This window comes from Natator depressus, chromosome 21 (genome assembly GCF_965152275.1).
Source record: "Natator depressus isolate rNatDep1 chromosome 21, rNatDep2.hap1, whole genome shotgun sequence".
NCBI classification, from domain to species: Eukaryota; Metazoa; Chordata; order Testudines; family Cheloniidae; genus Natator; species Natator depressus.
Window position 1 is genome coordinate 16,118,470 of NC_134254.1, and position 12,464 is coordinate 16,130,933.

Below are 12,464 nucleotides of genomic sequence, written 5' to 3' on the forward strand. Positions count from 1 at the left end.
GCTTAGTGGAGGGGGAACTTGGGGAGGCAGCGAATTCAGTAATTCAGTCTAAGCATCAGGACCAACATCCGATTGTGGCTGCCTCTTATCTCAAGCTGAGCCCCTTAAAGTCAGTGGCTGCTTGGGAAAACGCAGCTGTGATTGCTCGACATGTCAGGCATTGAGACAACGACCGAGCTCCGCTCTCCGATTCCCAGCCTTGCCCTTTATCCAATACCTCATGCTTCCTGCCCTTTAGGTCACCCTCTGAAGCGTTCAGCACCTACAAGTGAGAATGACTTGAATCTAAAGCATATCACGGCCCCTCAGCTGCTCTGACACAGAGCCGTCCTTAAAATAAACAAATACAAGTTTCAACAGGCGAACTCTACACATTCATAGCTTTTAAACTACCAAGAGTATTTCCTTCAAATCTGACTTATTTTGTAGATTTCAGCAAATCTGAAAAATCAAGCCAAGTCTGAAGAATACATGTACCATCATTTTATAACTTCTTGATCCTGATTTGCAACTACACAAGGGCCCCTTTGCACCATTCTGGAAGTATACAGAGGCCTGAAAGTGTGAGTAAGTTACATTTATACCCCCAGAATGGTGTGGCGAGGCTGTAGTTTAAATGGAAATCAGACTCAATGTCTATAAAACATATTATATTGCATAAGAAGTTATAGATTGCACTATATCCCCTATGGTGCTGACTGGCAAGTCATTTATAATGCATTTTAAAGTGTAAGCACAAGGGACCAAAGTTAAGGCTGAGACTGCATCCTTAACTCTGTATTTCCTGAATTTTAGCTGTGTAAGTTCTCAACCTCAGTAGTGTATTGTTACTAATTTTGCATATAGGTGTCTCTATATCCAGCAGCTTTCTTGGTATGGACATGACATTAAGATGGAAGACCAATGAATTAGAAAGTTGTTTTCCAAGAAATGTTGCTACCTGGCCAGCGATCACAAGGTTGCCTAAAAGCGTCGGTGGCATGATAAGATCACCAGTGATGGTCATAAACTGAATATCCAACTGGACCTAGTTAAAGATCCGTCTAGGCAGTGCTCGATCTACAAGGAGGCTATATTCCTTTGGGATTCGCCATGATGCTGCTGTTCTCCATATCCATATAGCAATACATAGCTATAAAATCTGCAAGTTAACAAGTTCGCAGAGCACTGTGGGGAAGACATGCTACACCAGGCAGAGTTGGTTGCAATGTCGAAAGTTAAGGTGGCCCAGTACTTTCCATTATTAGACCGTATTTTCAGAGTCTTATAAGTGCCAAATGTAAACTGTTCAGGCTGAAATTTTCTATGCCAGATGTCTGCGTCAGGCTGTGATTTTTTGGTCTGGAAAACTTCAGAGAAACAGTTCAGCCATTTCCAAAAACAAGAATGGCTGGGAACGGCGAACCCCGGCCACTGGGAACTGCGGGGGGCCATGCCTGTGGACGGTCAATGTCAGCAAAATGTCTTGGAGCTCGCAATCAGATTACTCTGATGAGCTGCATGCGGCCCGCAGGCTGCCAACCACTGTTCTAAAGCCTTTGTGCTTTGGAGCAGGGACTTGAAATTTCACAGGCAATTGACCCTGGTATCAGGGATGTGCCTTCTGCTGACCTCTTGAAAATCTGCCCAAATTTGACCAACTAATAAGTCTCTGAAAATCTCAGTTTGCACATGCTCAGTAGAGACAGAGTTTGGCAGCTAAATTCTTTGAAGTTTCCTTCAGCACTGAGCACGCTCCACCCTGAGCTGAGCAGGATTTTCCCTGCAACTGCTCATCCCACTTGCCAAGGAGATAGTTTCTCCTATGCCCTGAATACTTCCCCAGCCCTGCTAGAGCCTAGGCAGTGTGGAGGAGGAACAGCACAACTGGAATGCAGACAGATGAGGAGCAGAGGAGAGGACAAGGTTAGACTAAGAGGTGTAGGAGTCGTGTGTGTAGGAGTGGGAAACAGGAGAAGAGGACAGCGGATGAAGTGGGGGAGGAAGGGAGAGACAGGAGCAGTGTGGGACAGGTGACAGGCAAATGGAGTCAGAGGCAGAGGAGGGCAGGAGCAGAGATGACAGCAGAGGAGGACAGGCTGGAGGAACAGGGGTAAAAGGGTCTGTAACCATTACATACACCCACCCCCAGAATCTGGAATTAAAGTCAGGAGACTTGGGTCTCACCATTCCTCTGCTGTCGGCAAATAGCTGTGAAATCCACTGGCAAAGCGTGTGTCCTATGCCTATGATACTCATATGGTCCAATAGCAGCCTACTTCTGCTATTACCCAGTTCGTGCAAGTGGGAGAGGGCTGTGTGGTGGATCTAAAGGTTCCAACCCTGCTGAAGACCCCTGTGGGTGTCAATATGATGCCACATGATTGAATTTCTGGGGTTTTTTTGGGGGGTGGGGGTTATACTCTGGAAATTACATTAATAAAAACTACATCAAAAGAACATTAAGGTTACAAAGTCAAGCACGAAGAAGGTAGGAAATGCCAGAATTAAGGTTGCCTGTGCAATCTTAATTGGGCCCCCTTGTACATATGCACTATGAGATAGTCTTTAAGGACATGATTACATACTGTATGCAGTGTTGTTGAAGCCATGTTGGTCCCAAGACATCACTGTGTAAGCTTAAAAGCTTGTCACTTTCACCAACAGAAGTTGGTCCAATACAGAATATTACCTCACCCACTCTATCTCTCTAATGATCACATACTCCAAAGGATCCCTGCCTCATTCAGTGCACAGATGGTCCATGGTTTGGGAATGAATCAGGTTTCTGTAGTGAAGGAGGCTTTTGTCCATAAGATCCCTGCCTCATTCATTGCAGAAGCTGGGAGATGTGTAGTGAACGAGGCGCGGAACTGCAAGGAGAGAAAGGATGGGTGTATGGTTGAGCTAGTAGAATGCTGGCCTGGAGAATCAGATTCTATCCCTGCCAGAGAAATCATATAGTCAGACTTTTCAAAGGTGGTCACTAACTGTGTTCCTCATTTTCTGGATGCCCAACATGAGACCCTGGGGAAAGATTATTAAAGTTCTTTAGGCATCTAAATGTCTTTATAAATATGCCCCCTGGGGTCTGATTTGTAGAATGGTTGGGTGCTCACAACTGCAACTGAAGTCAATTAGAGCTGCAACTCTGAACATATAATGTGCTACAAAAATGCTAAGCAACTCCAAATATTTGGCTGGGGGCAGCTCCAGTTGGACACTTGACAATTTTGGCTTTAATCTCTCTATACCACTGTTCCCCGTCTGAAAAAGGGGGCAAATAACCTCTCTATATCTCAGAGGGGTGTTGTGAAGAGAAATTCATTAATGTTTGTGCCACACTGAAGTACTGTAGTGATGAGCACCATAGAAAAGCCCATATAATTAAAGACGGTATCAAAAGGCATATGCACAAGGAGGCTGAATTAAGGTTACAGTGTTAGCCAACACATGTATGGTAGACATAGTGTACATCACATTAGGTAGGTATAATGCACATGGTATTAATATAATATACATTATAGATAGAAGGGTTGGGAAGTTGTATTAACGGAATGTATTAGGCTCTTTTCACAATTCTGTTCACCCGTGTCAAGTATCCCACAACATTTTGCAAACCTGAAGTCAGCTTTGGCTTGGAAAACAGGAAGCCTGTTAAAGCCCAGGTACATGAATGGTGTTTCCTAGCACAGGTTGGGATATACTTCTACACCCAACTGGTCTGGAATGTAGAAAGGTACCGAACAACAAGTTAAGGCATTGGTGGGTTGCTCTTAGATATCATATAAATTATTTTTAAATGGGAACAATCATGATATAAATATAAGTGGTTTTGGGGGTGGATCTTTGAAGCACATCTTCTCAGTGGTAGCCGATGACAGAACAAGGAGCCATGGTCTCAAGTTGCAGTGGAGGAGGTTTAGGTTGGATATTAGGAAAAACTTTTTCACCAAGAGGGTGGTGAAACACTGGAATGCGTTACCTAGGGAGGTGGTGGAATCTCTTTCCTTAGAGATGTAAGCAGAGTCAGGATGAGCTCCACCCTGACATCTGGAGGTGAGGTGTGGCAAGTTGTGGAAAAGAACTTCAAAGGGGCTGATCTCATTTGCACAGGCACACCCACCCCGTCTAGAATGAGGCCATAGCTGCCCAAATGGTCACTTTGGCTGCTGTGGGATCCCCAGTGTCTCTGTTATTGGGGCAGGAAGAATAAATTGTTATTACCCTGATTATGGGAATCAAGGACAGTGGAACTGCACTTGGCCTTTTGTTATGATGGAGGGACTCGCCATCAACTAAGTAGCACTCGCTAGGCAAGGGACATGGGTTCCAAAACTCTGTGAATTGAGAGAGGCTGGGGACAGGTATTAATACTTGGTGGCATTCCCCCCCCGTGAGGGCCTTACATGCTAATTGCACTTCCTCCTCTCTTTGCTGTGGAATATCAGAGCTAATTTTGATTCCATTCAGAGTCTAGTTGCAGGCTGCTGAGCTGAGCTCACTTTGGGCTAAGGCTGCACCAGCCCTGAGGCTCCCCTACTACAAGCTGAAATCACAAAAGAGCTGACCTGACTCAGAGCTGAAGTCACTGGGTGCTGTGTTAAGTAGTGGGGGAGCCTGAAGCTATATGATGGAGCAGTTTGCGGGACGGCGAGCAGAGCGGCTGGCGGAGCAGAGCCCCATGGAGAGGTGGGGCCATCAGCGTTGGACCATGTAAGGTGCCCCTTAAACTCCCCCCCCCCATCTCCACCCAGGTTGGGAGGTAAAACTCTGCAGATAAACTTTTGAACTCTGGGGCTGCCCTGACCAAGGGCAGAGACTTTTGGGACTTTGGGTGATTTTGGGTTGCTGGACTCAAGAACCAAAGGGAAAGGACATGCCCCAGTTTGCTTGGGGTGGGTTTTGCTCATGGGTTGTGTTATGAATCCTGTTGGTGGTGTTTCCCCAACATAATGCCACATTGTTTCTCTCTGTTATTAAAAGGCTTTTTGCTGCACTCAGACTATGTGCTTGTGAGAGGGGAAGTATTGCCTCTTGGAGGTGCCCAGCGGGGGTGGTATATATTTGTCTCAGGTCACTGGGTGGGGGCTCGAGCCGGTTTTGCATTGTGTTATTGGAATGGATCCCCTAGATACTGAACCCGGCCCTTGTTGCTGCCAACTCTGACAGGCAGAAGGGTTACAGATATTTTTAAGGTCAGGCTTGACAATGGAATGATTTAATTGGGGATCGGTCCTGCTTTGAGCAGGGGGTTGGACTAGATGACCTCCTGAGGTCCCTTCCAACCCTGATATTCTATGAAACATGCTGCGAGATAAGAATTGCTTCTCAGAAGGAGGGCATGTATGTCTCCTTTTCATATTGTATATTTTGTCTTTAGACAATAACGGCGGCTGAGTTTGGTTATTTTGTCTCTTGAACATTCTTCATAACGACCCACAAGCAGAGTCAGTTAGCTGGCTACCCTATTAATCAACAACAGGCAGCGTAATTTCCGGCTTTTCCTCACTTCTGAGAGCTTGACTTTGCAAACTTAATATTCTTTTAATGTAAGCTAGGGGACTGTCATATAAATGTAAGATAATTATCACTTCCTAGTGGTTATGGACAAAGGGGGGAAATTGTTTGTTCCTTTGTAATGTATACAATTTTTGTTCCTTTGTAATGTATAAAGACGGTCTGAATATTCTAGTTTTTCTGCCCGCTTTTTACATTAGAAATTCAGGTCTACACTTACCTAGCTTTTCCCTGGACAGCTGGGAACTAATAGGATGATGACTTCACATACAGCAACAAAGAAAGACCTGATACCTGAGAGGGGAATGGATTTATTCAGATTTTTAAGCACTTTGTTTTGTTTTTTTCAGTGGCACCTATTTAACTCATATGCCTGAGAAACAGCTGGGAGAAAAAATCTGAGTTAAAGGTCAACGACCTTGACCACCTTCAGTTGAGGGCTGACAGAGCTGCTATTCTACATATCCGGGTCCTCCAATGAAACCTCCAGCAAAACAGAGAAGACCAGAATGGACACTCCTGATATTCACAGGGTAAGAAACAATCCAGGTTTTTTTTCAAATACAAGCCCCTTTCAGGCCTTCTTCATAAATTATAAAGAAAGAAGAAAGCTTAAAAATCCAAATTTCCTTCCCCCCACCTCCTGATCACTTTTAAAAGGATGTGGCCCACAAGGCTGATCCACCTTTAAAAAGACAGGGCTCCCATTATTGCTTCTGGGATCTAGTTCCTGGTGCAGGGGTGGGGGATGCACATGAAAGGGTGGAGAGCCAAGATCACAGGGAAGAAAAGCTCGGAGATGCCACATAGGGGACCCCTTGGCAGCAAGCTAGGGGCTGGGAATGGCTTGCCGTGCAGTTATTTCTGCAGTGCAGTACCCATAAGAGCATCCGCCCACACTAGAGCAGAGGGGAGAACTTGGAGCATGGCACAGCAAGAGGACAAGACAGGGGCTTCAGTAAGACAGCACAGCACCAAACCTGACACCTGACACGAGAAATGGTCCTACCTGCAAACAACTCTGGTGAACAAGGGGATCCATCTCTCTCCCACCAACCAGCCCTGATATCCTTTAGCTCAGGGGTGGGCAAACTTTTTGGCCTGAGGGCCACATCTGGATATGCAAATTGTATGGCAGGCCATGAATGCTCACGAAATTGGGGGTTGGGGTGTGGGAGGGGATGAGGGCTCCAGCTGGGGGTGCGGGCTCTGGGGTGGGGCCAGAAGTAAGGAGTTTAGGGTACAAGAGGGGGCTCCGGGCTGGGGCCGGGGGTTGGGGTGGGGGTGAAGGCTCTGTGGTGGGGCTGGGGATGAGGGGTTGGGGGTGCAGGAGGGTGCTGTGGGCTGAGACCAAGGGGAGAGCGGGAGAGGGATCAGAGCTGGGGCAGGGGGTTGGGCCCGGGAGGGGGACAGGGGTGTAGGCTCCGGGCAACACTTACCTCAAGCAGCTCCCGGAAGCAGTGGCATGTCCCCCACTCCGGCTCCTACGCAGAAGCATGGCCAGGCGGTTCTGCCTGTTGCCCTCTCCCGGCCAATGGGAGCTGCAGGGGCCACGGTTGGGGCGGGGGCAGAATGCAGAGCACTCTGGCTGCCCCTACATGTAGGAGTTGGAGGGGGGACATGCCACTGTTTCCGGGAACCACACGGAGCGGGGCCAACCCCTGACCCTGCTTCCTGGCTGGAGCGCTGACTGTGGCAAGCCCCAGACCCTGCTCCCCGCCGGGAGCTCGAGGACCAGATTAAAATATCTGAAGGGCCAGATGCTGCTCCGGGCTGTAGTTTGCCCACCCCTGCTTTAGCTAGACATCTCACAAACTACCCTCTCCTATAGCTTATATCCATCGCCTTTCCCCTCTGCCAGCCCTAATAAAGAGACCTTTACCAAGAGACATGGGTGCATGAGCATTTTGTAGGGTGTGATAGGGCCTAGTGTCTATGATGCTCGCCTTAGGGCTCATGGCACTGCAGAAGGTCCTGATCCGACAGGGAGCAGGGGATCCAGCCTCCCTCCCTATGCATTTGGAGGAATGCCAGGGTTAGGAGAGTTAAAGCGGCTGTGGAGTGGGCAGAGAGTGTAAATTACTGCTAGTGAGTTTTAACACCTCTTTATATAGTAACTTATCAAAGACCCAACCCCCCCGTCGCGTCTGCTTTCTAGCAGTTTGGTACGCTTGGCTGCCCAGAAAGATGTCAGTAATAGAGGGCTTGTCTACACTGGCAATTTACAGCGCTGCAACTTTCTCGCTCGGGGTGTGACCCCCCCACCCCCGGGCGGAGCAAGTTTCAGTGCTGTAAAGTGCCAGTGTAGATAGTGCACTAGCGCTGGGAGCTGCCCCCCCAGTGACCAGCTGGCAGCTACGCCCCTCATGGAGGTGGGTTTTTTTAGAGCGCTGGGAGAGCTCTCCCCCAGCACTCTGCCACGACCACACAAGCCAAGTTAAAGCACTTCCGCAGCAGTGCTTTAGCGTTGCCGGCATAGACTAGCCCAGAGATATAAACCCACAGGAGACAGGAGTTTTGGAAGCTGCAAATGGTCCCTCGTGCTTAAGAAAGGCTGCAACATGCAGAGAATGCAATGAGTGACCCTGCACATGCTCCCTGCCACCCACACATGGTTGCCCTGCTGACATGACTGAGAGGGGCCTTTACTAAGCATCGTTGCCACGGTTATTGAAATATTTGCACAGAAGTTTTCATAGGAGAATCTCATCGTACTTTGCAGTGAGTGAATTATGCCTCAAAATACTCCTCCGAGGTCAGTGTCATTATTCCCATTTGAAAGGTGGGGAAACTGAGGCAATGACAGCAACAAAGTAAGGACTAGAATCCGGGAGTCTTGATTCCCAGGACCCTTCTCTAACCACAAGACAACACTGCCACCCAGAGGTGGGAATAGAAGCAGGGGCCCTGACACACAACACCCTTGCTCTACTCACTAGAACACACTCCCTCCCAGAACCACAAATAGAACCCAAGGATCCTGAGTGCTGGGGCCCTGCTCTAACCACTAAGTCACACTCCCTTCTAAAACTTATAGGTAACAGTTAACTTCATTGACCAGTCAAATGACAGGCACTGTCATGGCACAGGAAAATCTCTGATGAAAAGCTTAGCTGGAAAAAAATAAATAAAGGGAAATAAGGGGTTCTCTCATGGGACACCCTTCTCTGAGATTCCCAGTTCATCTTTCTGAAACATACAGGAATTGGCTCTACCAAGATGAGCACCTTTACATCAGTCTAAATGCACCAAGCCTACAGAGGCTGATTTAACCGATATGGATAAGCTGGTATGGCCCAGGACTCAGTACTGCCAAAACTCATTAGTCAGGCCTCCGAAATCGTGAGATTGCTTTTCTACGGATTTCCTGATTTTTGTAAGCCTTTTCCTTTGCTGTTTGATTTCTGAACTTTTTTAGTGCACTTGGGCCACATTTTCAACCTTTTCTATACAACCACAAGGGACAGAAATTCACTTTTTAACCAAAAGCGGAGATGCTCACATCATCACATGATACCAGGAGCTGGGCCTTTAAGAAAACTGTCAAAAAGCAAAAGACTTGCAGTAAAATTATGAGCGTCAGCAGCACTGAGGCCCCGGTGTCTGTCTTCTGGAAAGCGAGTGCGTCAGAGAGGGCCCGCCATGCACAGCTCTAAGCCTGTTGTTGGTTGCCCAACCCATAAATAATAACATTGCCTTACTGGAAAATTACCCTAGAAAGAGAGGGATGGACATGCTGCTCCGCGAGATGAGAAGGACACAGCATGAGATGGTCTCTGCCTTCAAGCGCTTCCAGTCTAAATAGACAAAGCAGACAAAAGGTGGGAGAAAGGAGGTGGTATCATTCCCAGTTCCCACTAGAAAAGGAAACTGAGGTACAGCAAGATTTAGTGACTTGCCCAAAGGTCACACAAGGAGCCACTTGTTGGCTGAGCCTGGAAATGAACCTGTATCTCCCAAGGCCCAATCCAGGACCGTAACCACCAGTATACTTCACAGTAGCCTCAAATCTGCTCTCATATTACCGCAGGGCCAAGGCAGAACCAGCTCTGAGATCTGAGAGTCACAAATGGCTCCACAGGGCCTCCACTACTTCCAATGGACCCTGCATCCACTGGGCCCGTACCACAGCTGGACCCTGTGTCCACTGGACACAATTGCAAATCTAGCCCATGAATTCTAGAAAAAGTGGATTAGGAGGATGCATTAAGTGGATGCTTATAGGACAAGGAGCCAAGAAATCCTAGGTTCTTAACATGTCTTTGCCACCAACTCCCTTTGTGGCAAATGGACTAGGGATGATGTTGCTTAATTCATTAGAGCCAGATTTCAAGAACAGTTCAGCATCCAGGAGCTCTCATTAAGATCAATAGAAAATCCCAAAACAATACCACACGCTGGAGAATAATGGAGAATTCACACACACAATGGGGATGGCAGACTTGCAAATTTGATCATTAATGTTGGAAGACACTAGGCTAGAGATGTGCAAAGTGTGTTCTTATTATCTATTAAAGCAGTGATAGAGCCAGAGCATAACACATTTGCTGAAGGATGAAAATCCCAAGAACAATTTTAGGAACATCAGAATCATCCTAAAGAAACAGCCCAATGGTCCATCTAGACTGTTATCCTGCTCCCAAACACGGCCACCCTTGGATGCTTCAGCCAAACCCCTATAAAACAGCTGATCAGTTGTGTATTATGTAGTGCAGCAGGAAATATTAGTTCCTGATCCCGGCTGCTGATTAGCATATGACCTGAAGCATGATGATTGACAGTCCTTGAGGTCCTTATCCAAGCCAGTGTGCCCGGAGATGGGGCAGCAATTTGGTACAGCACAGCAAGACATCGTGACAGGACCGGGGAAGAAGTGAGGAAAAATCCCGTATGCAACTGAAACACACAGGGATTGTAGGGAGGCAGAATGCAACTGCCCAAGGTGGAATCTGGCCAGGACACCTGGCCTGACACCCTTACTCCTGCCAAAAGTGCTAAGGGATCTGTAATGACCACAAGGGCTTTGGTTTTACAGTGCATCCAAAGGGCGGCACCCCTGGGGCATTGCTCCAATCTTGGAACAAAAGGAAGAACGCCCCCTCCTGACTCACCAGCACATTGGGTTTTCTTTGGTGGCCTCCCATCCAAGTCCTAACCCAGCCCATCCCTACACAGTCTGCAAGGTTTCTGGATTGCAGCTTGAGGCAAAATGGCTGCAGGCCACCAAAAATGTGACCCTAGAATGTTCAGACCAAGATATACCTGGCCCATTTGCTCAATTTATTCACTTCAACCCAGTTCCCTAGTGCACAGTGCCCATGCCATCCTGCGATGAGTCTGCCAGACATCTGGTTGGCAGGGCCTGGCACCCTCCCAGAGGCATCTGCAGGATTTAGTCACTTCTGGCACCTCCCTCCCACTTGTGCCAAGTCAGAAAGGAACATGCTGGGTCCAGGAAGATCATAGAAGAAGCGGAGTAGTAAGAAGGCCCAGGGTGAGGGGGTAAGGGCAGGCTAGATCCCACTCAGTCCCACTAATTCCTCAACCCAGCATGCCCAGTGTGAGGAGATGCCCACACCGACACACGTGGTGTACCCATAGCAGGATGGTGGGCAAGTGCCCTGAGCCATTGGCTGCCAGCCGCACACAGGGGAGCACCCAACCCATGGCAGTGCAGTAGATGTTGTTGGGTGAGCGGTCACCCTCCCAGTGACCCAGAGATAAGCAGACCTGACAAGCCTGGGTATGCCAGGGTCCAAGCGCCCTTCTAGCCTCGATCTCACAGTGACTGACAACCACCGGGCAGAGATGGATCCCCTCCCTCATGCCTGCCTTGCAGCATTGCACGGCCAGCGATCTGGCATTGGGCAAGAGGTGCCATCTTCCCCTGGAATATCAGATACTGGCAGCTTGTGGAGCCAGCTTCCCAGAGTGGGGGGGGGAGGGGAGGGGAGGGGAGGGGGCTGACCAGGGCAGGATACAGGGCTAAGTATTGTTTCAGAGTAGCAGCTGTGTTAGTCTGTATCTGCAAAAAGAACAGAAGTACTTGTGACACCTTAAAGACTCACAAATTTATTACAGCATAAGCTTTTGTGGGTTGCAGTTACTGGGCGCCTTACAGATAGCTAGGCTGGGTAGACTCCTGGGCCCATCTACTATGACAGGGGCTTTGCAATGTCTACCTTTGCATTAGTGCCACAAAAGCATATTGTCTTTGGTGGGAACACCGAGCAGAGCTGGATGTTGCGTTCAGCGTATTGAGACTGCATCACCAGGGTTTGTCTGGAGGCTGCTATCACAGAGGTAACAGTGGGCAGACACTGCTGGCTATGGAGAAGTTGCCCAATCACAGCACCCAGTTCTCGAGCACTTAAGGCTTGCCTATACAAACTTACTTCATGGCAAGCTTGGGCTCACTCCATCCCACTGCTCCACTGATGCCCCTCAACCTCGACATCTAGATTCCGACCTCCAGGCCTCTTTTCACACTGCCTGTTATTCTTGGAATAGCCACCCTCATCCAAAAATCCCCTTCCTTTGTCCCCAAGCCTCCTTATAACTAATTTTATGCCCATCCCTCCCCTTCCACTGTCCACTCCTACCCTCAGGTCCCATCCAAAGCTCCTTAGACCTGAGAGACCCACACCACAGTGACCTAACTCAGGGTATGTCTGGTTCACGGTGGAGCCCCAGTCACTCTTCCATCCACACATAGATTAGTCTGACTCAGGTCAGCAAGCACTCAGGACCCTGGTCCTAGGAGCTTGCTGCAGGGGGTGGTCAGAGTGTGAGTCCCGCTGTGACTCAGGGCCAAGCTCTGTCATTTTGCAGTGTGGACATCGGTCAAACCGCAGACCCGAGTCACAAGATCTGCGTAGTGCAGCGTGGATGTGTTAGCACAGCTGCGAGACCTAGGCCCGGCAACTGTAAGCCCAGGTTTACAATGCAGTGTGGATGCTTGGAAA